The 24,452-nt window shown below is 46.9% G+C and overlaps 1 protein-coding gene across 3 annotated transcripts in view; it reads right to left on the bottom strand.

Annotated features, from left to right (window-relative positions):
* The window catches only part of LOC130542859 (ATP-sensitive inward rectifier potassium channel 15), a 73,112-nt gene that overhangs the window by 19,629 nt on the left and 29,031 nt on the right, over positions 1–24,452 (bottom strand). Inside the window, exons 1-2 of one of the 3 annotated variants that reach the window (XM_057307661.1) lie at positions 23,267–23,343; positions 22,928–23,065 (exon numbers count right to left, since the gene is read on the bottom strand). The exons of 1 other annotated variant lie outside the window; for it this stretch is intronic. The gene's annotated coding sequence lies outside the window, so the exon portion shown is untranslated. One more of the 3 variants, XM_057307660.1, reaches the window with a different exon arrangement.

Genomic DNA, 24,452 nt, shown 5'->3' on the forward strand with positions numbered 1-24,452 from the left:
AGACCATTCCCAAACATTCCAGATTTTACTGTAAATGAGAAATACTTACTGTGCCCTACTGAGAAACTTTCCACACACCGCTGTGGCCAAACCGTATGAAATAATTTATGTTCAGAGACGTTTAGATCGCACAACTCCAAGAACCCAGTGTTCAGTAAGTGTTCAGGGTTGTTATTTCATGTCAACTTAAGGCTTCCTTTAATTGAGTGAATTAGAAGAGTTTGCATTTCACTCAAGAGGCATGCTGATAATGCGGGTCCCTTTAGCCCCAATTCCTGGCAACCTCCTATTCATCCCGCAAGGCCCAGCTCAAACACCACCTCCTTCAGCTTCCAGGGAGAGTTCCTCTTGCTCCTTTCTTCTGCTTTTTGCAAGTTGTTCCTGCCTCACGATGACGTTTAAATGTTGCTCTACTGATGCATTTACGAGCTGATTCTCCTTAAACCCGGCTCAGCGTTAATTCATCTTTTAACCCTAATGCCAACACAAGTCCTGCCACATGCAGGGACCCTGACTGAGGGAAGAACAGGGCAAAGATGTCACGCAAGTGAACTCCCAGCTGTCCAGATTTAGTAACCGGCGAAGCTCGTTTAAAGATATGCGAACTGACGTCGTAGGTCAGAGGGGAGGCCAGTCCAGAGCCAGGCACCTCGGAAAGGAGAGGGTACAAGTACGCCATTGACTTGAATCACCGAACTAGAAATGAAGGTTTAGACTTTCTATTTTGAGTCGTAGCTCAAAGAATATCCTACAGGATCCTGCCTTGAAGAGAAAATGGGTTTTATATTTCTCACACTGATGCAATTGACAAGCACGAGAGGCATCAATATATCCGACTTAGCCTAACAAATTACCTTCTATGGTTTCATGTTCCATGAGGCTCCAAGCACACTGGCCATCGTATATAAAAGGCTGTAAGATCCCTTTCAGCAATAGCTCTCTGTTTGCTTCCTGAGAACGGGAGTCTCTGATGTTTTGTGTCTCAGGAATCCAAGAGCAAGGAAGGCATAGAAGTACTCAAATTGAGTTTCCACTTCATCCTTTTCAGTGTTTATATGTTGCGTATATTTTAAAATGTACATAATATATTATTACAGGACAAAAAGTGTGTGCATCATGCCTGCAGGTCCCAAAGTGTCCTTGTGAGTGTGTGTGTGTGTGTGTGTGTGTGTGTGTGTGTGTGTAGGGGGACGGTTCATTTTTCAATCCTTTGCTTTAGACCAGTGCTTATTAAACCTTAATGTGCAGACAGATTCCCTGGGGCTCCTGTTAAAATACAGATTCTGATTCAGAAGTTCTGGGCTGAGGTCCGAGAATTTGCATTTCTAACAAGCTCCCCAGCGACGAGGTGGCTATACTTGGGGTTGCAATCAGCGTTTTGCAACCACAGTTCCTCATCGGAATGACACAACACAGAACACAGAAAATGATTTCGGGGACTGAGTTGTCTCCCATGGATGGCCATCACCAGCTGTGGGGGCCAGGAAGGCTGATTTCTCTCACACGCCTCTGTTGTGCAAAGAGCTTTACCTATAGGAGAAAGTTCAAGGTCACTAGCTGACCTCATTTAAAAAAAAAAGAGAACATTAAAAAGCATCGTAAGCCAGCCTCGTAGTCAGTGACTGTTTTCCTGTGTTGGCTTATATTAGGAAACCTCCTTTACGAGAAGCAGAGCTAGAAACCAATGCCTTGACCACTCCTATCTTGGTAAGTTGAAGAAGGCTAAGCCAGAAGTTTCTGACTAGTAAGAGCTACTTCCACACACACTCACCCCGATGGGACCCTGGTGTTAGTGGGTTACAAACACTCTTTGTCCAAAGGAAGAGGAGAAAAATACATATAGTGCTCAATGAATATTTGCAAGTGAAAACACACACACACACTCATTATTGAGAAAATGATTCTCTTAATTCGCAAAGTCTACCCGGCCATTCATGGTGGTGTGTCCCAGTTCAACCTTCAAAAGACTACTTTGGTCTAATTTGAACCACATGCCTTAGCTTAATTTCTGAGCCACCTTGTGCTCGGCAACCGTGGTTGTGAACCCATTTTCAAGTATCTGCATCTTCTGTACTGTGTGGCTGGTGTCAGGGAAAAGTGACATGTGATGAAGACGATGCTTCCTCTGAGTCTAGGCCCACACCCCACAGACATAATGCAGCCCAGCGGGACTCAGACTCGAACACCCCGACGCCTGGGAGCACGTGTTCAGGACTAACAAGGATGGTGGAGAGGACGAAAGAGGAAGTTCTAAGGGGCAACGACATTGGCCACTTGACATGAGTTGCCCCTGAATTACACCTAGTTTGGCCAATTCCTAATGTTCTATCTTGGATCTGTCTTCAGCCCTATTTTCCAGGAGAGAGCCCATCTTCAGAGGCTGGAACTGGGAACGGGACGCTGGTTGTGAAGCCAAGACACAGCACCCTTGTGCCCCCTGTGCCATCTTTTGTCTCCTCCGATCACTGGTAAATAACCCTCATGGAACGAGAAAGGCCACATCGCTGTCTTTGGATTGTGGGGAGGGACAAAAAGTTCGGCTTGGGAGAACGCCTTGCATCACACAGCCAAGCTGGGAATAACCCTAGTTTATCTCAATGTCCTTGAAGCTGCCCCCTCCCTTCTCACCTCTAGCACCTCGGTTTAGAGGCACATACTCTCTTTCTTTGGCGACCACAGCAGGCTCATAACCAGGTCCCTGTCTCCAGTGGCCACCCCTCTAAGTCATTCCCCGTGGTCCAGCCTCGTGATCTCCCGAAAGCACTCCTCCACTGCCCAGCTCAGGGGCCCGGGTTGTCTACAAACCAAGACCTGAGCTCCTGACCTTCTGCACATGCACGCATGCCCTTCAAGAGCTGAGCGCCTACGTCGGCCTTGGTACCAGCGGCGCCACAGCCCGCGCCAGCCGTGCTGAATGACTCACTGTTGCCCCAGTGGGCCGGTCCTCTGTTGACCGATTTGATGCTTCCAGACATGCCAGGCCACCTGCTAGAAAGCTCTCTCCCTTTCCTCGCCTGCTTTCTCATATCTATTCGAGACACTGCTCCTTCTGGGCAGGTGTTTGCCCTGTTCTCACGGTTCCGTGATTTCCTTGTAGGCTCCCCGGTCGGTCCCTGTGCTTCTGTCTCTCGGAATATCTACCTCGGTATGGTGGAACTGTTTGCTTCCTTCTGTATATCTCACCGCAATGACACTTATCAAATTATCAACAACCACTAGCCGCGAACATACACGTGACCAGCACTACTTAACTCCCAACGGCAGAGTAGCTCGGGAACTCCGGTAAAAATAAGGGGCTCGGACAAGTTAGAAAGTTCGCCTAAGGCCACACAACTCGTCAGTAGTGGTGACAGTATTTAGATCCTGGTCTGACTCAAAATCCAGCTCATTGTGCGTCGCACTCCATTGTCCCTCATTGGAACAAAAGCTGTCATACCTTATATCACATGTGCTGATGCCAAGGTTCCAGGAGGGGCTTGATGTTGATGAATGAATGAATGAATGAATGAATGATGGAAGCAAAGGCAGCTTAGAGTCTGGCAGTTCTAGAAAAGCAGCCACGGGTCTCAAAGTGAACACTCCTGGGTACTGGTGTACTGACGAACGGAGTGGACAAAGAGTTACTGTGCCTCTCGGTCCCCTGTACCACACAGCCCCGCTCACTGGCGGAAGACGCAGGAGCGATCCCACCTACAATATCGGCCTTCTCTGGAAACACGCTGTGCTGAGGGCAGCGCCCCCACCCCGAAGTGCTGCTACCCTTGTGTCCTTTCTGGGAGTGGCTCCACAGTCTCCCAAGCCCGATGCCAGTCCACCTCCCTTCCCCCCTCCTTCATAACCACAACACAAGGTCTTTAGTTCTGCCTCCAGGATAAGCCCTGTTTCCATCCCCGGCTCCACTGCCCTTTCAAGGCTTTACCCTGCCCCCTGCGTCCCTGGCCTCCTTTTGGCCCCTCTTCACTCTGGCTCCCTCTTAGTGCCGATCTCCCTTTCAAAAATGAGAATTTGTCTATGTCAGTTCCCTGTGTCAGCCCTCGAACTGTTTTTCGTTTCTTGCTGATAAAATTTAAGCTTTTTACCCAATGTCCGAGTATTCCAAGTGAGAACCCCTGGCTACCATTTTGGTGACATCTCTGGATGTTCTCTCCATCGTCCCTGCTTCCATGATGACGAACTGCTGTCCCTTCTCTGCACACTGCATGCTGCCTCAAGCTTTTCTACTTGCCTTTGGCTTCCCAGCGTCTCAGCTGCCTGAGAAGCCCATCCTCGCGCCAGATCCCCCAGCTGAAGCCCCATGGTTCACCCGGCTAACTCCTCCCACTGAGGCTTCATTGAAGACCCTGTCTCTCCTTCACCACTCTAACACGTGCTGGTAGTACCCCACTCCAGCATCATGACTTTCTCTTAATGCATCCATCACCCTTCTGGATGGTGAGTTCTTTGAGAGCAGGGATTGAGCCACATTCATCTTTGTACCCAGAGTAACACAGTCCCTGACATACAGTAAGTGCTCAAAAAACTTTTTTTGATGACTTATACTGACCACTTTATAAATGAGTCACAAACGAATCAAAAAAATGGATTAATAATCCATCTATAAATTAAAGAATGAAGGTCAAAGACATGACCCAAAACACGTGGCTGTTTCAACCCATTTATCAGTACACGTGATGTTTTCTGAATTCCTTCTTTGAAGTGACTTATAGTTACACATTGTTCTACTTCTATGGGAAGTGAGTTTCCACCGTGCCACAATTCTCTGGGTTAAGGAACACTTCCCTTTGTCTGTCCTGACTCAGATGCTCCCGGAAGCTGGGCTGACCACTTCGGCTTCCTCCACTGATGACCCTTACGCTGTGATTCACGGGTGTCCTCAAAGAGTACGTGGGGGTTCAGATATGGCTCTTCTCCCCGAGGATGCCTTCCTTTTTAGGGAATGATTAATCATACCTGTAGTTACTCAAGGGCTCAGAGGTTTCCACGAAAGAAGTGTAATGACTTTCACATGTCCTCTGTTTCCTCCCTTATTTACCCCACCCACCCCATACACACACATGCACACACACACACACATTCACACACACACACACACACACACACACACATACACGCCTGAAAATTGCTGCCGAATCCTATTTGCCTTCATTAACTTGGTGACCATTGTAGCAGATTTCTCAATAATATCTTTAAGAGGCCCGAGGACTTAAGTTGAAGACTGTGGTAAGGTCAGAAGGAAAGGAGGGAAGGCTCATTGGACCCATAGGGTGGGCGGCAGCTGTTTCTTCTAATCTCCTCCAGTTCTTCCCTTTATCCATTAAACCATCACATTTGATCTCTAGGATTTACTTATTAAAACCAAAGGAGCTGGGGCGCCTGGGTGGCACAGCGGTTAAGCGTCTGCCTTCGGCTCAGGGCGTGATCCCGGCGTTATGGGATTGAGCCCCACATCAGGCTCTTCTTCTATGAGCCTGCTTCTTCCTCTCCCACTCCCCCTGCTTGTGTTCCCTCTCTCACTGGCTGTCTCTCTCTGTCGAATAAATAAATAAATAAATAAATCTTTAAAAAAATAAAAATAAATAAATAAATAAAACCAAAGGAGCTAAGTATTAATTTTGGGTAGACCATTACCCCCTTCTAGGTCATGAGAAATGGGACCTTGTTTCTAGTGCTATTCCTATTACTATTTTAAATAAACTATGGAAAGGAAGATTGAAGAAAACTGTAAAACTCACACATAGCCTAGGATTAAAAATGATGACATGGCTTTTAAACTCCAGTGCGACAACACCTCCATCCCGGCCACTATTTCCTGGAAGCTGTTACTATCCCCCAATGATGCCTAATCACCAGCATGTCATTCACTCACTCACTCGTTTACTCACTCACTTATTTAGGAAACAGTTAACATATTATAAGAAAATGCGATCTTATGGCTGGTCTTGGTCCTCAAATTATACCATCTATAGAGGAGATGACATATACGTGAACTGTTATAACACCAAGCAGAATAGAATCCTTTACGGCTAACCGTTATCTTGTGGACACTTACAGACTTCTATCATAAAACTTATGTTATTTACTGGCTCATGTGTTTCTCCTATCCCACAAGACTGTAAGCCACATAAAGACAGGGACTTTGTCTTATTCTAATACTCTATGTTGTCCTTATCTAACTTTTCAGTGTCTCCCCAGCTGACATGAATGAATGTAATATATAGAAACATACAGAAACTTCCAGGAAAGGATTGATTCTTTCCATCTGAAAGAGTCACAGAAGTCTTCATGCATTTTCTGTAGGAAGAGGAAATAGAAGAGAGGGAATTGTCTGTGAGGGGAATTGCCCAGGCAAAAGCATGATGCGGTGACAAAGTACTTTCCTGAGTACGTTTGTTTGATTGGATCATAGGTTATATCAATAATTCTCAACAGTGGCCGAATCTAGGAAACATCTGGGGAAATTTTGAAGGGCCCTCCTACCTTGGCTTCCCCACATATCAATTGCATTAGAATCTCTCATTAGGAGGAGGGAAAGGAGGGACGTATTATTTGGAGCCCGAGTTTTGGCACTTTTTCAAAATTCCCTCGTTTCTTCTAATGTGTATTGATGGTTGAGAATCTCTGTGGTACTTCAAGAAAGTTAGTGTGAGGCTAGATTAAAAGCTACACTGGCAATAGATTTTAAAAGGCCATGGAAATCAAACTGAAGAGTTTGAACAGGTAAACAGAAGTCAGGCTCATGTAGCAAGACAGACGGGGACGGGACAAGAGCTCCACAGAGATCATTCGCGATGCTGTTAAATTCACATAAGCAATGCATGAACTCAAGGGCACCACCACCTTGGCTTCCTAACAGGTGAAACTCACACAACTATTAGATGCCGAGTGGTGGCAGGGGAACTGGAGCCGATAGGTCTCTGGGGTTTGGTCCCTGGGTGAGGAGGAAGACTTACACAAAAAGCGGAGAGTATTGAAGGCAACATGGTGAGGTTGATTCTCATCACGTTTGCATCGAGGTGCTCATCTCTAGGAAATAAATTTGGGGCTAGTGATGAAGATTTGGGAATCACTGCACAAGGAGCAGACGTTAGCCACATGAGTCCATGAGATCTGTATTAAAGAAAAATACCAAGAGCAGAAGGCCGCTGAAGACAGTCTTGGAAACTGGCTGCACTGGGGAGAAGGAGAGGGGACTTGCCGGCAAAGCAGCTGGAGAAAGGGCAGCCAGATGGTTGGACAGCCATGTAAGTTTGTCAGAGTGGACAACTAAGGGAATGAGATGTCAGGAAAAAGGACATGATCTAGAGGTCAAAGATTTGAGGGTGGACAGGAGACACTGAAGCTCCCAGGGGTTAAGTCCTAGAAAGGAGGGGGAAACCTGTTTCCCTAAGACAGGAGGGAAAGAGGAAAGGTTATACCCACTGCACATGTATTTATTGAGCACCTACTATTTTCCAGACTATTCCAGACACGGGGGATGCCAGTGTACAAACCAAATGCTTATTCTTGTGAAGCTTCTGTTCTGGTTGAACGGAAGGGGAAGAGAGATAAGAAAAGCTATAGAAAAATATGAAGCAGTAGAGGATGAAACTTGATGAACTGTGCTCTTAGTCCAGGGAATGATGATATGATCCTCTGGGGTAAGATGAGCAGGGCTGAAGGACGTGGAAGGATCTGGGCTGGCTCCCGAGAAGCCAGGAGAGCAGACAAGAGATGAAGAAAGGTGTTCAACCAGCTGCCGGGCCCATGAGCCCCTCACACAGGAAATGGTCTCTCGGGTGCACCTGCTATGGCGTTGCGGGTACTGTGCAGCCTGGGAGCCCTGGCTGGGTATGGAAGAGGGGAGGTGCCCAGAACTGGGGACTGGCAAGGCCTCCGCGGTAAAAGGTTACCGGGCCTTGGGATTACAAATACCACGTTGGAGACATAAACATCTGAAAACCACAGAATGTAAATGGTCAAGGTCACAGCACACTCATCAGCTCGTGGGATTCGTATGGTAATTGAGCACATTAAGAAGCCTACTAACTCTGCTATTGAGTTTTAGAAGGGCTATAATTTAGTATTGCCAGCTATCAATTAGGCCTGTTTTCCTCATCTGTAAAATGAGAGGGTTGGACAAAATGGCCTCCAAGCTCTCTTCAGCATGGGCAGAGCTGAACGTCAGAGCGCACGCGAAATTCTGAAACTGCGCTTACTTTTTAACGTGTGCAAGGAGTGTGTCTCTGTTGGTGCTCAACAACACAGCTGCAGGGCTAACACAGCTCTGGGCTAACTGAGCCCTTGGTCTGATGGACCATCTTGGTTTTAAAAATACATTGCCTCGTGAAAATACACAACCTAAATTCTGGTGGGAGAGATCTCAGGTGTCACGGGTAATTGATAAGTTATTCATAGGACATCGGAACAGACTGACTAGAAAGTTATTAGAGATGAATAGGTTCTAATATTTGCAAGAAATTGCAAATTTCAGGGGAAATTGCTTTGTTAATATCGGAGAAAAGGAAACACTGGTTAAAAGATACCAAGAAAAGAAGGAAGGAAGGAAGGAAGGAAGGAAGGAAGGAAGGGAGGAGGGAAGGGAGAGAGGGAAGGAAGAAAAGAAAAGGTGCTTTTCAGTATTAGAATGAATAGCTAGGGATATTAAATACAGTTATACACAAGTGAGTCGTCTCTCAGAGCTAAGACGGATCTGTAGCAATATACGTAGGATCTTTCTCACTCTCAAAAATTGTGGATAAGAGTTATTCAGCCTTAAGTAGGTCCTAAAAGCCCAGGGTAAAATGTGATCCACCGGACAGGCAGTAAGGATAACTAGGTTACTAGCTAGCTACTGTCACTTAATATTTTAAGCATCTTATCACTTTTCACATGTAATGTGGTTTGTGGATAATATGATACATGATATTGAAAGAAACAAACCCAAGAATGTGTTTGTTCACACAGCTGCCTTTGTCACATACCGTGTCACTGAGATCAAGATCTTTAAGGCTCGAGACTCAGCAGTAATTCTGCAAGTTATTTATTTGTAAATTTAATCTGAATTAAGAGCTAATTGCTATTTTCAGAAGCATGCTTGATGCATTACTAACAGTTTTATACCCAAAGCCTTTGTTTATGTAAGTAAACTGGGGTTTCAGTCTTTACAGTATAGAATACAAGTATTACTCACTCTTTTCCCTAAAAAAGTTAATGCTGTATTTTATTTGCAATCTCATAGCATCGTACTAATCCATATTTAAACACTAGAAATTTCAAAAGTGGAAGTTTTCTTCAAATCAGTAAGATCCATACTGGTGGAAATGAAATAGAATAGAGAGTAGGGAAAACATCATGCCTGAGGTCAAGATGAATCATTTTGGTTGGACCTTCCAGAAATTCCCTGGTCTTTTGAGGTTTGGGTGTTTTATTTTTCCCTTCCTTCTGTACCACCCTGGGTGACCAGTGGGAAGCACTCTGGGGATCTTACCTCACTCGAGTCCAGGTGCTGGGGCCCAGCTCAACTGAAGGTCCCGGAGCTCCAGGGTGGTAATGACGGGACCTGGCTCTGCAGGAAAGAATCCTGGGCCTCCCAGAGGGCATGTGCTGTCCAGAACTTATGCTCCATGCTCACGTGGTAGCTGAGAGAATGGGCGGGAACCTGCCCTCTACCCCAGGAGGCAGAAGCTGGGCTTTTAAGCCGTCCTCACCCACTTCCCGTGGTGGATGAACAGCAGAGCCCTTGGGCCACAAGGACTTCCAGCACAGGACTTTAGTTTTTATGGGTAAATGACAGCCCCTTCACCAAAAAAAGGTATCTGTATCTGATTTTTTTAAAAGCTATCTGGCCACAGGAACTGCCAAGCAGAACTACCACGTGTACGGCAGGACGGCATTTTCTCAGTCTTCACAGGTGCTGGGGGGCACTAGAAATTCCTTCTCCCTCTTGAATTCTTTCCGAAGGCTCTGGAACGTTGGACAATTATCTGATCCAGAATCACATTTTAGGGGACGCCTGGGGGCTCAGTAGGTGAAGTGTCTGCCTTGCCCTCGGCTCAGGTCATGATCTCAGGGTCCTGGGACTGAGCCCCGTGTTGGGCTTCCTGCTCGGCGGGGAGTCTCCTTCTCTCTCTCCCACTGCCCTTCCCCCCATTTGAGCTCTCTCTCAAATAAATAAATGAAATCTAAAACAACAACAACAACATGAATCACATTTTAGTAGCTCTCCAAGCTGTCATGGGCCTCACACTCCGTCATGGGCCCGATTCTGGTCCTAGGTCACAGGTTTTATGGTTTGTTTTTAAAACACCAGGCTACGAAGCAGCCCGTTGTGGTGGATAATTATGATAAACGAATGGGAACACACTAGAAAGTTCCCTGACATTGGATGGATCTCATGCACCTTCGTTGCCCATGACCCCCACATGCACTTCCACAGATGTTTCTTCTCTGCCAATCTGCTCCCATAACGACCTCTGGACAGGATGTGGACTATCTGCATGAAATAATAATGGCCAGGCCCGCAGCCAGGGTGTGGACGATTACACTGTGCAAGCAGTGTAGCCCACAGCCTCACTGCTTTCCCACTAGAGAAATACCGAACGGTGCTCACCTCAGTCCTCAGGGGTTTTCCTTATAGGACCACCCTTAGGAATGACAGTTCAGGGAAGAAACTACTGAGAAATGTCAACAGTCTAGGGACAGTAGGGATGGTTCACCTGTGTTAAACCTGTCTTCTCTCTCTCTGTACACACACACACACACTCACACGTTCTGGTCCAATTTACAGATTTTTGTCACCTTCCCTTGATTTTGACAAAATTGGATGAATCACCATGTATTCATTTATTATCATCCCATGCTCAGCTTTGTCTTGAGCATTTTGGTGCTAGGGAAGCAACATGACAGAGTGGAAAGGTATAGGGTTGGAGCCAGACAGACTTGGGTTCAAATCTCAGGTCTTCTGGTACCACAGTGTTGGGGGTGGGCAAGTCCTTAAAGTCTGAAAGCTTGTGCCAAGACCCACCTGACGGGCGCATCCTGAGGACGGAAAATGCCCCGTGGAAGATACTTGGGCTGGTGACTTGGGACAAGCATCCAGTCTTCCTGATTTTCAGCATCCTCCTTTCAAAAAAGGGAGATAAAAGAGCTCGCCTCGCATGAGGCTAGGATCACAGAGAGCTGGCTGAATGCACCCAGTGCAGAGTGCAAAGCAGGACTTTGAGGACGGTAGCTGCTTGTCACCTGGTCAAATGTGATGCCCACCCCCGCACCCCGACCCTGCCGTCAGGGGCTTGTCATCTGATTGGGGTGGGGGGCAACACCTGCATTGAACAAATGCACACCCAGGGACCCAATATATGAAAAGGTCTTCATGGCACAGACACATTCTGGATCTGGATCTGCCCAGAGAAAAGGAAATTCAGGGAGACTGGAAGCGGTGAGGCTCCATGGAAAGGGAAGCTGAGCCGAACGGGCCTTGAAGGAAGGGTGTTGAAGGTGGATGACAAGACTGGGAGGATAAGGAAAGATGTGCTGCTTTGAGGAAGGAGACCACACAGGCAAAGGCAACAGGTGAGGACGAATCCAGAGCAACCGAGCAGGGGTCCTTGGTAAGGGAAGGTGGGGGAGGAGCGTGAGAACCTGAGCTCAGGGATGGAGGATGCCGGCTAACAGGTACCCTCGTTGATGCTTATGATCATCAGGGTCCATAAATCCAAGCAAGACCACTCCTAACTGCAAACGTCCCGGACTCCCAGGGACACCTGGTGTGTTGGTGCCAAACTTCCTCTGTCGCCTTTTCCCTGATTTTAGAGAGCACTGTGGTTACTTTCCATACCAGCCTGTGCAGTATGTACTCAATTTATAGTTTACAGGGATTTCTCACACACCCATGTATGTTTTCCACTGAAGTCTGTACTTTTTCCTAGACCCACCCGAATTCCAGAGCATGGTTCATTTGTATGCCAAGTTCATAGTATTTCTCTTTGTCACTCTCCTCTCCTTATGAAACCTAGGGGAAAGTTACCTTTTTAATGTGTTGCTATGTGTTTTTGACAACAACAACAACAACAAAAAGAAGCGTGTCAAAAAATAATTACAAGGGTAATTTCTGATTGAATTTACATTGAGAACAACCCAGTAAATCAGCTTCTGCCAAATCAAAATCATGTTCATCCCAGTTTGAGTAGCTATAGGAGTAGAATCCCTTTTATAAGTAAAAGAATAATAAAAAATCTGTTTGAAGATTTTGTAAGGGTAGTGACCTAGACTCTGGAATTCTGAGTTCCTTTATAAAGTCGGGGTTTTTTTTAAGATTTTATTTATTTATGTGACAGAGAGACAGCCAGCGAGAGAGGGAACACAAGCAGGGGGAATGGGAGAGGAAGAAGCAGGCTCACAGCGGAGGAGCCTGATGTGGGGCTCGATCCCATAACGCCGGGATCACGCCCTGAGCCGAAGGCAGACGCTTAACCGCTGTGCCACCCAGGCGCCCCTATAAAGTCAGTTTTTAAAACACAGGACTGTATAAAAAGGGAATTAAGTCCCTAAGGAGGAAAGTAAGCTCGTCCCGGTCATTTGGAGAATGCTTGCTATCTGTTGATTCCTAGAAGACACAAGAGCCTTCCCGACACTTTCACAGAGAGCATATCATTTAACTCCCCGGTATCCCTGTGGCAGGAATTCCTCCCAGTTTACAGATAAGAATCTGAGAAGTCAGATAACTGGCGGAGGATCACACAGCCCTCTAATCTAGGGCTTCTGCCTCCAAATCTACCCTTTTACTCTCCAGCCACCTTAAGGAGAAGCCTCTGTTCACCTTGGGCTGGGGCAGGGGGCGGCGGGGATGCTGAGAAATCCATGCGGGAGGTGGGGACCTTGAATGGAAACAGAAGGAATCAGTATCCCTTGATTGATGGCTTCCCATGTGCCCCCAAATGTGCAAAGACACCGGGGCTCAGAGCGTCAGTGAGCCTTACCCAAGGGCTCTGTGGCTGGGAATCTGCATGCCTGGAATTTACATCTGGGAATGTCGGCTTCCAAAGTCCAAAGTCTCTCGTCATGAGCTCAGCCTGCCTCTCTTAACAACTACCAGCCTGGGGCTTGTTCTCGCTCATCTTCTGTTTCTGTAGGGCTTCAAGAACTCTTATCACATATGTATGTTCTCCTATCCAGAAGTTTCCAAAATATTCCTCACTTGACTTTTGCTAAGAAAACGAAAGCTTCCATTCTTTTAATCCCCCTATATTTTTCAAGATGACTATAATACAGCCCTTTACGTTGTGCTGAAGTTTTGTTTAATCACAGCACAGCACCAAGAAACCAGAAGGTAGTCCCAGCAAAACAAACTTTAAGCTGTCTGTTCAATGCCAATAGCAGCTAATTGTTCCGAGGGAACTGGCATTGCTTGCTCATTCTCTTTCCCTCGTTAGGACTGTCTTTGTCAGATCCTGCTTGTGTTCAAAAGGTCGCTGATCTTATGAAAGAATAAACTTGAAAAGTCTTGCTTTAATCATCGCAGTAATTAGCAAATTTGGACACGGCATTATCTTTCCCTTTTTACTGGAAACACATTCAAGAATGGGCTTGTCGTTTATCCAGAACGGCTCAGGAGAACTGAAGCTCGTAACTTGCAAAAACCGGGTGTTCACCCAGGTGTGAAAGGGCCTGAGCTGCTAGAATCTTCCTTCAGGAGCACATGTGAGTTCCCCTCCACACTAAGCCTATACTTCGAAAATCGTGATAGAGGTGAATTTATTGATTCACTTGGTTGAGTTTCAGGAGGAAAAGGAATGGGCTAGCCACCTTTAGAGTGGAGCATGGAGGGAAAGAAACTCACTCTCAACAGTCTCAGAGCCATCCTGCAGGCCTCTGAGGACTCTGATTTGCCGTCCAAATGATAATCTCTCAATCCTCTGATTTTTTTATCTGCAGTGTAAGTTGGGAAGAGGCCATCAAGTCCTCTACACCATCTGTTCTTGTTGGTACTATCAGACCACCGGAAGCTTCTTTCTCTCAACTTCCAAACCTGCTTCTCACCCGCTATGATAAATGAGTCAAGGTGGTGTCAGCAAGAGCGTCTCCAGAAAGTTCCTACTGTTGGTTGCTACTTTGGTCCTCTATCTGCTTCTCTGATGATTCATTCTCTTTCTGCATGGTAGACTTTCCCTCTTCTCCCCCGAGGCCCCCACCAGCTATGTTCCCCCAAGGTCCTATGCTCATCCTCCTTTATTTCTCTTTATACTGTCCCTTGTGTCCTCCACCTGACCCTCTGGACCATGCCTGGTCCCATCACATTAACTCCTGTTGACTGACAGCACTTCCTCTGAGATCTACTCTGTGTTTCCAGCATCCCCTGGGACACCTTTCCTAGAGAACTGCCCAGAACTGACTTGTCCCAAACAGAAATCATATTACTCATTCTCCCTAAATGCAGTTACTTCTCCTGATTTTTGGTTCCAAACAATGGCATCCTCATTCCACCACCTGTCTGTAAAATCCTTCGCTCCTGCCTTATCTAGTGTGAGCCCCGAGATTCTGCCTTCCAGTGCACCTTGTGAGCACCTTTCTTTCCCCTTCTGCTGTCACTCTGGGCTCCAGTTCTTCATGCCTTTTAAAACCTGGTCTCTCGAAACACCCTTCCTGCAAGTCACGTGGCCTTCACTGCCAGGCTGATATTCCTAAAGTGCAGCTCAGATCCCCCAAAACCAAACTTCGGTGACTCCTCACTGCTTACCAAACCTAACCCCAAACAGTCCCTGGCAACCAGCCTGCCTTTGAGTCTCATCTCTGGAGGCTTGGCACTGAAAGGCATGGTCTCTAGAAGCCAATGACTTTGCATCGAAGACGGCTTCACCCCTCCTGAAGCAAGTTACATAACCTCTGCGCCCTCCTTTCCTCGTCTCGAAAAAAAGACTCATAGTAAAGCCTACTGGATAGGATGGACCGTTGTTGTTAGGATTAAGGCAGACCTAGAACCAAGTGGCCTTCAGTGAGCACTCAGAATCACCACCTTGACTACTGCCAGCACGGCCCCTCCTTCTCTCCCTGGTGCACCTGCCATTCATTCTGATGGCTTCTCCTCCCATCCTGACTTTCAAAGTCCTGTTCATTCTCCAACACTCTCTGGAATGCCCTAGGCCTTTGCCAAGTGTCCCAAACATACCTAGTCTTACCTCTTGACTATCTCCAGCTGTTTGCCATGGCTCCTCGTGCAGTTCTCATGTTCTGCCTGGTACCACAGATGTTCTGCTCTTAGAGTGGTTTTTACTATTTCTCCACCTCTGTTCCCACACACATGTCCTCACAGAAGCAGACTGGGGGCTTCTTCAGATCAAGGACTGATTCTTCTCCCTCGGCCACCCAGCTTCCTGCCAAGCAAGCTGCCCGCACACATGTGCTAAGCAAGGGGACTGGGGCCGGAGGCCAACCATCCAAAATCCTGATCGGATTTGATTAAAAACTCATTAAATATGCATTTCCACCGACTTTAGGGCTAGTACATCATAGACCGTTTCTTCAGATATTGAAAACTAAATGAAGTGTGCTACAAAATCATAGTTTATAGAACATCCCTGGGAGACTGGATTAGACAAGCTAATATCCATCGCTATAAAATTTATTTTTCAATATACGTATGCTCACATGGCCTTAGACTCTGAAACACCATGTGCCGGCATAGACTGCTCCCAGTCGGAGTGAGATGCCTTTGATGGCGATCCCAGAAAGGTGGCTCTTGTAAAGTTTTAGTCCTAGACTATTTCATCCTTAAAATGGGAAATCTTAGAAAATTCTCTTGAACTTAAAATTTAAAACACATTGAGAGCCAAATACCTATATTGCCCCAGGTATGCTAACACAGGCCAGATCAAAACAGAGCACTTGAGGGCACTTGAATGATGTGAGGTTAGGGCCTGGTTCCCTGGATTGGCCAAACCGGAGATCAAAGCACCCTCTTCTTCCCCGGGATTGCAGCAAATTCCTCCTATTCTTTCCTTCCCTTGTTTTCATCCCCAGGATCAAACTTTCAGTCCACACTCCCATGCCAAAACCATGGAGTTTTGTTTCAATTTCCTTCTTCCCAAAATACTCTGCATGCCACCTATTTTCCCTACATGGGGTTTACTCAGCTACTTTTGTTGTAGGTATGGGGTGTCCTGTAGAAATTCATAAAAATATGTCTCCCTTCCATAATAACCCCATTTAAGCAATTCTAGCGGTCGATCTATCACTTTATAATGTTCACCAAGGGGAAAAAAAAATGCACCAGTTCATAGTTTTCAGATATATGCATTTTTAAAACACTTTGGATACAAAGTTCTTTGTTGGCATAAATGCAGGTTGTGGTTCAGCTGAAGACGTAATTATAGCAAAAATTCCACCTTCATGTCAATGCGTGTTGATTCAACAAGCATTGCCCGAGGAATGATTTGGGCCAAGCTCTGGGAGCCCAGAGCAGGCTTCCGGTAAAATCTCCATCGTCATGGAGCTTGCAACTCCGTAGGCAAAAGACACAAGTAGGTGCGCTCTTGTAATGTGGGGCCAAGTGGGATGAACCAGCTAGCCTGGGGTGGGGAGGGACGTCTAACAGGGCTTCTAGCCTGGATGTGGTGGGTCATAGATGGCTTTCTGTTGCTGGTGCCAGACCTGAGTCTAAACCAGTGGAGAACGTTTGTTTCCTCACTTGTGGACAATTAAATTATAGACGTAGTGATGCAAAAAAAAAAAAAAAATCCTAAGAGGGAGAATAGACATTGTCTTTCAAAGGAATTATAAAATATGGCGCATGATAAGGCTAGACACAGCAAGAGCCTGGTTGATTCTCAGGTTCAAATATGAAGTGTTTTACAACTCACATTTAATTCTGAAGTCACAAACAAGACTCTGTCCCTGTAGGCCTGTGTATACTTAGTTTGTGTTTTGTAAAAAATAAATAAAACTCATATAAAGCAAGCAGATGATTTAATCAAATTACCTCTCTGAGGCTTACCCGTATTTTTCTTTCTCATCTACTTTTATGTCATGTTGTATTTGTGTGAGGGTATGAGGATGTGCCTTTGACAATCCACTTAAATCCTGTGGGAATCAGATGAATGTAGAGAAACAAAGAGTCGAAAAGTAAGTACATTCTTAGGGGCTATCTGTGGTCATGTTGCAATCCCGAAGGCTGGCCAGTCACCTGCAGGGACAGCTCAGGTCCCAAAGGTCCATCTCACAGCCAAAGAACACATGAACATCACAGCATGTTCTTTCTTGGAGCATGTGACACCTTGCCACCCCATACCAATCATGGCCTGGAAAGGTGTCCCCGGTGGGGCTGCACGAAATATTAGTCAGAGGAGTGAATCATAGTAGTAAGAAAGTAAGAGGAGATGGGAGGCAGTTCTGTAGTCCAAAATAGTTGTACGACTTGGGACTCAAAGTTAAAGGATGTCTCTGCTGTGGGATGTCTCAGGGGTTTTGCATGCCAGTGACGACTGTGAAGGCCGAGTGGGAGTTAGAGACTATGGTAGATTCCTATCCAAGGACAAGCCGCCTTACTTTTCCCTGGGTGAGAGTGCCTCTCCCAGGAAAGAGGGTGCTTTACTAGCAAGTTCTATTGTGGTTCAGAAGAGCCCCTCCTGCCTTTTGGCCAGAGGAACCACTCTTGCCCCCAGAACCATGAGCCAGGAAGTAGAGGGCCAGCACCTAAAGGGTCTCCCCCAGTTCCCAGGAGATGGAGTCATGGAGGCGCTGGAGTGGTGTCCTCACCTCCCCTTACCTCCCAAGGCAGCTTTGGCTTGCCTGGGAGAAGCAAGTTCTTCTGTTCATAGGGGCCAGGTGGGTTGTGGTGTCAGGAACTGGACCCTGAGTATTTCTTGATCAGATTATCCCAGCGTTCTCCTTAACAAGAATCGAGCCATGTGACATAATACCCAACTCCTTTGCTAAGGACTGTTGTTAAGACCAACATCACGGGCTCCTGGGTGGCTCAGTCAGTTAAGCGTCTGTCTTTTGCTCCGGTCATGATACTGGGGTCCTGGGATCCTGTGTCCAGCTCCCTGCTCAGCGGGGAGCCTACTTCTCCCTTTGCCCCGCCTCCTCCCACTGTGCTCCCTCTCTCTCTCCCTCTGCTCTCTCTCCTTCTCTCAAATGAATAGATAGATAAAATCTTAAAAAAAAAAAAAAAAGACCAATATTACTATGACAGCATTTTTGGGACACTTTTTAGATGGCAACTTGGGGGCTGTTTCAGCTTTAATATGCAGCTCAGGTGGAAATTACAGATTTGAAATTCATTAAAATAGACAAGATGTTGAAAATAAAGCAGCACTGTGATCTTGTCAATACTGGACTATTCCTTCTATACCTACACGGATTCATTCTTAATGTTGGGGCTAAATGCACACCCTTGCCTCATTTGTCACTTGCATGTCTATGTCTGTATGTGGTGTTGCTCACTATCTGTTTATGTATAAATTCTTTCCGTGGACTTTTGAAAACATGAAGAAGACAGGGCGGGTTCTCTTTCCTTAGTATTTAAAGAATTCTAGACAAAGGAACCAGGTGCTCTAGGGTTATAGATTTTTCTTCAGCCTCTAGAAGCTAGGTGGGGATGGGGTTTTTAGGAAGAGTACAGATGATGCCAAGTTTTGTGATGTTTCAAAGCAGAGGATAAACTTTTCAAATGTGCTCTTAAACGGCAGGAATAAAGGGTAACTCAGGAAGTAAGAAAGCCAGATTTGGGGAGCTGACCTTGTGTCCTTTGGCAGAGTGACGTAGGATGGGGCAAGATATCCATCTGCCAATAGTTGAAGGCATCAACATCGCTGAGTGAGAGCATTCTCTGGCTTGGTAGGCATGGGTTTTGCAAGCATCCGTACCAAGAAATGGCACAGTTACCTTGCCTGGCCTGGAAACAGCATTAAGGGAAGAGGCTGTCCCTTGTCAGACCTGTGGACGTTTCATGGACATTTCACGGGGGCAAACCCTCCAGTCTGTTAGAAGAGAAGCACGTTCTCGATGCCTTTATATCATGCTAGGTTCCAGGCTCATGACTAGCACGGTGTTCTTCTGGTTTTAACTTGAGTGAGGGCTTTCCAAATGGAAAAAGTGCACCACTAATTTCAGTGCCCACACAGTCCGCTGTAGGAAAAACAGACCTTTGATAGCATCTTGCCCTTGGGCCTAGTTATGGCCCCAAGGTTTGGCCACAGCACAAGGATCTACATTGCATGGCAACCTGCCAGTGAAATGAGAAACATTCTACGTATCGCCCAGATCAATTTTCCATATATCACCGATCATTAGATATGTATAAGCACGATGGTATTTTTGCTTATCATTTTCCAGTTACTCAGAGGGCAGCCAGCAGCTAAAATTTACATAAGTGAATGCAACCATTCTTGCAAACAACAAGGATTGGGTCTTTATTATGTATGACACAGAGTGGATTTATCATGAAGGTGATGAAACCAAGCTTCAGGGAGCCTCGCTTATGCCCATACCCGCCCTCTCCAAACTTTGTACCTAATTTTCTAGTCGTGATTTTGCATTCATTTTCCTTAAACAGGGCCCCCAGATTGTATATTCTTCAAGCTCCAGATGCTCTTGATCAGACCCCAGTGCTGGTACTGGAGGAGAAAGCACCAGAATCTCAGAGTTACCGGCCTGATACCAGGGCAACTTCAGCTGAAATAGGATGTAGATGGAAACCCAAACCTGCCTACCCGGGTCCTCAAAGCCCCCTGAGAATTGGATCCGTACTGCAGGAGTCCCCCTCAGAGTCCCCTGTGTATTCCCATGGCCCCACGGTGAGCTGTGATCCCAGGGACATGGTCAGGTGGAGAACCCGGAAACGTGGGTGGGGGCATAAGTGACCAAAGGAGCTGGTGGCTGTAGACCAGCAGGCTCCCCGCTGAGCAAGGAGCCCCATGCGGGACTTGATCCCAAGACCCTGGGATCATGACCTGAGCCAAAGGCAGCCGCTTCACCAGTTGAACCACCCAGGCGCCCCAAGGATTTGCTCATTTTCCCCCTTTCACCTCAACCAAGTAACACTTACGAAACACAACTTTTAGATGATATGTTATTTTCTCTCATTCTGTGCCCTCATTTCTCCCTTTCAAGGTGGGGAAGCAGGCTACCCTTTTTTCCTTTAATTGAGGGAAGGTTTGGTATTTCAAGGGCTGCTCATTTCTGGCTACACAGTTCCCTTTACCTGCCTGTAAAATAGGCACAGGAGAGCTACCCGAACGGCAGCAAAGAGCCAGGTGGTTGGGTCAGAGCTGTCCCCTTCCAGGGCACCGCATCCTTGAGGGGCACACAGCAAGGCCTGGTTTGGTTTGCTTTGCTCCTCTGCTACCCCACTTCCCAGGCCTGCCGCACCCCGCTCTCCAGCTGCACCAACAACAACCCCACAGCCTAGGGGGCTCCATGAGACGGAGGTGAAGGGCGGGGGAGAGAGAAGATGGATAATAATAACCTCTGCCTGATATGCCTCCTACATTTACCCATTAATCCGCAACAACCTTGTCTTTACAAGCCTACCAACTAACATTAACTCGGCTCCTAGCTTCCTATTTTTGGAGTAAATTTCCTTTGACTTGAAAGACGAATTAAAACACATTTGGAGATGCCCCCATTTCCTCCAGTGTGAGGTGCCTAAGTCGTTGCAGACGGAAAGACGGTCGCTGACTGACTTATATATGAAAGACGGCGGGAAATGATTAGGGAGGTCGCTGCGTCCCGAGCAGGGGCTTGTCATCCGTGCGCCGTCACGTTCACGGCCCCGTCCGTGGACTGCTGTGTTGGCTCTCAGACACAATCCACAAACAACGAAGGACTCTGAAGTGGGGCATGCAAGGAAGTCAGAGGATTGCTGCACGTCTCTAACTGAGGAAGGGGTGAGGCAGGAAAGGGTATTTCAAGTGCTTGACATTTACTGATTACGTCTGAAAATGTTTGCCTCTGCACAGTCAGTACCACACATCGGTGGTTGCTCTTGTACCGAGCATGTTGCTGTCTTGCAGGTATATAATTACACGTGCACACACACACACACACACACACACACACACACACACCCTGAAACAAGAAAGCGCAGCCCTTCCCTGATTTCCTCCACGCAAGGGCAGAGCAGCAGTGGGCTGAGCCCTGCATCGAGGAGCCAACAGACCTGCTTTTGTTGGCTCTTGGGACTGCTGGCGTGGGAAGCCTGGGGTCTCGCTCTCTTTCCCCCCAAAAAACGGACTGTCTGCACTGGTTTTAAGTGTGAAGAGAGGAAATTGGGGAAATAGCACTTTCCGTAAAATGACCACAACTGTTGGTGGAGGAAGGAGTGGTAAGAGGGTGGGAGGGCTTTTTAAAAATGTGTTTTCCTCAAGCGACCAGAATCACAACATTCAACCAAGTCTATTCCTAACGACCCCCCAAAGTACTTAGGCGTTTACTCAGCTCAGTGAAGACGGGTCAGCTCCGTTGTTTGATTAGCATTTCTGAGATACGACTCCCTGATCTGGTTAAGCTCTTCTACTTTCTAGCCTTTTCTGAAGACTGGCCGTGCGACCTCTGGGTGGCTCCCTGCATGGTCATTGATTCTATTCCCAGCTAGAAGAGGAGGAAAACTGCTAAAAAATCAAAACTAAACAACACAAAGAATAACCACCCCCCAGAACCCAGGGACAGAACAGCAGAGGGAACCATGGGTGAGGTGAGTGCTCACTCCTTCCACGGCGAGCCTCCTGACTCGGTTCCACAAGGGGACGGCGTCTAAACTCGCGGGGTGGCCGCAATTGACAATTTTCTTTGGATTCTTCGGACAGCTTTAAATTGAGAGAATGTGTCACCTAAGGCTATTGTCGATCGTTACACAGTTGTTGAAACATTTACGAGAGAGGACAAAATGGGGTAAGATCCGGAATCACTGTCGATTGTGCGTGTGTGTGTGTGTGTGTGTGTGAGTGAGTGATTTGGAGGTTTCAGAGAAAGGACTTTACAGATCAGTTGTCATTTTTATTTTCAAAATTCTTCCTTTAGGTTCAAAAAAAAAAAGAATGAAAATATTTTCCATTCAGAAGACATAAACCTGCCTGTGTGCACTGAGTGGGGCAAATCACGTTTCTCCTTAATTTTCCCCAGTTGAACACGGCGTTTGTTGTCCGTGTCCTAACCCGTGGCTTTCAGAAGCTGAGAGGTCACGAAACACCTCATCTAACGACAAATTCTTATTTCCTTCGGGCGACTGAACGCGGAAGTGCAGAGACGAGATAAGAAGCCAGCTCCACTGGAGCAGCGTGTCAATTCCACCCCGAGTAACATTTCGGAGCTGAGAGAGCTAAACTCACAGGAAATCACACACAGGTTCTAAGACACATTCCCCACAGGTTGTGAACAAAGGTTCATAATGTTTCCAAAGTCAGAATTGTTTACCTTCCTCCACCTACCGCGGAAAACTTACGTAACTTTTTTTTTTTTTTCCTCCTAAGGATAGGTAACAGATTTTAAAATATTCTGGTGAGGTTTCGCCTTACGGCAACCTACCCTGACTTCTCCCCGGACAAAGGAAACTGACTGCCAGAAAAAGACCCAAGAACTCTGGAATCACTGAAAATCAGTAACAAACTTGCTCTGACAGCCACTGCGAGAGCAAAACACTTGCAAGGAGAAGTCGGAGTCGTTCCTTCCCTCCACCTAGATCACTTAAACCCACAGCAAACAAGACAACATCTGGATATTGTTTCACAGGCAAGAATAAAGCACTTTTTTTTTTTGCCCCATCATTAAGTAAAAAACCCGTTTTCCACATGCAAACAGCTCTTGTAAATTTCCCCCAGATAAGCTTGGAAGTTTTGAATGATTTCAGTGAGTGTTAAGAGAATCACCCCTCGTTCATTGCCTGGGAATACAGTGTTTCAGAAATCTCTCCAGCCGGCTGAGTGCTACGGTGTTGACCGAAGCGCATACCTCTTACCTGCAGAGACGGATGCACGGACGCCTGCCTAGATGGGAAGTTATGACCAGGCAAAGAAACGATCGGCCGATGCAGGTTGCCTTGGGAAAGATAGGTGTTTAGGTTCTCTCAAAGTGAAGAAAAGTCTCTCGCTGTTCGCTGTCAGTCAAAAACAAGTTGGTACAAGTTTGAGTAGGATTTACCTGAAGGAACTGAAGAGAGGAGGAAAGAGATTGGGAGAGATTGAGCAGAGGGAGGAGGGACGAGGAGGGAGGAGGGAGGGGGAGAAGGAGAGAGGGAGAGGGAGAGGGAGAGAGGGCTCCATGATGTCAGCAGTGTGCCTTAAGGAAATCTACAGACCAGCAAAAAATTCTAGTGGACACCCAGTCCTGAGCTCTGTGAACACCTGTAGGAAAGAAAACTAATGCCCTTTTAAAGAAAAGAGCCAGTTAATCTTTGAAGACTTTTGGCCACTCTTATCAAAGCCTTTTTTTTTTAAGGCCCCTTTGCCTAAATAAACCATAAATAAATAACCAGATGATCTCTTCTAACCAGCTCTCCTCTACCCCAAGTTCCCTCCTCCTCTTGCCTCTCCCCACTGCAAATGAATGTTACCAAAACTCCCTGCTCCTTGGGAAAAGCAGAAAAACCCATACAGACGATATACATCCCGAATATATATGAGCCAAATGTCACAGAGAAAAACCTCTGTGTTTTTAGTTCAATCTCCCTGTAGCCTCCGTTTTCCCTGACCAAAAAAGCATAAAGAAGTTAGACAGGTAAAATTGGGTTCTTCTGGATCGTGGAAGTTGGGATTGAGGCTGGTTTCCAGCATTTGTGCCCAGTGTCCGCGGTTTTATGAGAAACGGTCAGACTTCCATCCCTGAAGCAGAAGTCTAAGGAGAGGTCTTGGTCTCTGGAAATGGAGGCAGAGTTTCTTTCTGGACTATAGCTGTATGTCCTCCCTACACCAAGCCATTTCTTGTGGCCACCATGCCCAGGCCTGTGTGGGTCGCCAACCTTCCTGTGGCCAGGGTGCACACAGACCCTGACAAGCCCTCAGAGGAAGGTGGCTTTCCCACAGGTGCCTTCCCCAGTGAGATCCCCTGCACGAGTCCAAAGGCAATGCCAAGGGAAGCTTAGGGTCTCTGTCACAAAGGTGGTGATGACACCTCACGTGTCTTCTGCACAGGGACCGTGGCAGCGTCAGGGCTCTTCAGCGCATTAAGCTGGAGGGAAGAAGAGGTGACTCGACTGATGTGTTGGCAGCAAATGATATGTCCCCTCCCCTGAGTTCTGGGTTCCACACTCCCGTGCATTCCCTCCACTTCACGCTGGGGGCAGCCGCTGCTTTCCGGGAGCTCGACCTAAATGGGGGCAGGGAGGGTGAGGGACTGTTCTTTTTTTTTAAGGGGGAAAGTCTTCAAACTGCCTACTTTATCCAACCTTCTCCCTTGACTCCAAGCCCTGGCATGAATCATGCCCTTTTTCTGGTTCCCGGGGGGGGGGGGGGGGGGGCTGGTGCATCAGCCTTCCCTTTTGTCCT

This window comes from Ursus arctos, unplaced genomic scaffold, assembly GCF_023065955.2.
Source record: "Ursus arctos isolate Adak ecotype North America unplaced genomic scaffold, UrsArc2.0 scaffold_58, whole genome shotgun sequence".
In the NCBI taxonomy this organism is placed as follows: domain Eukaryota; kingdom Metazoa; phylum Chordata; class Mammalia; order Carnivora; family Ursidae; genus Ursus; species Ursus arctos.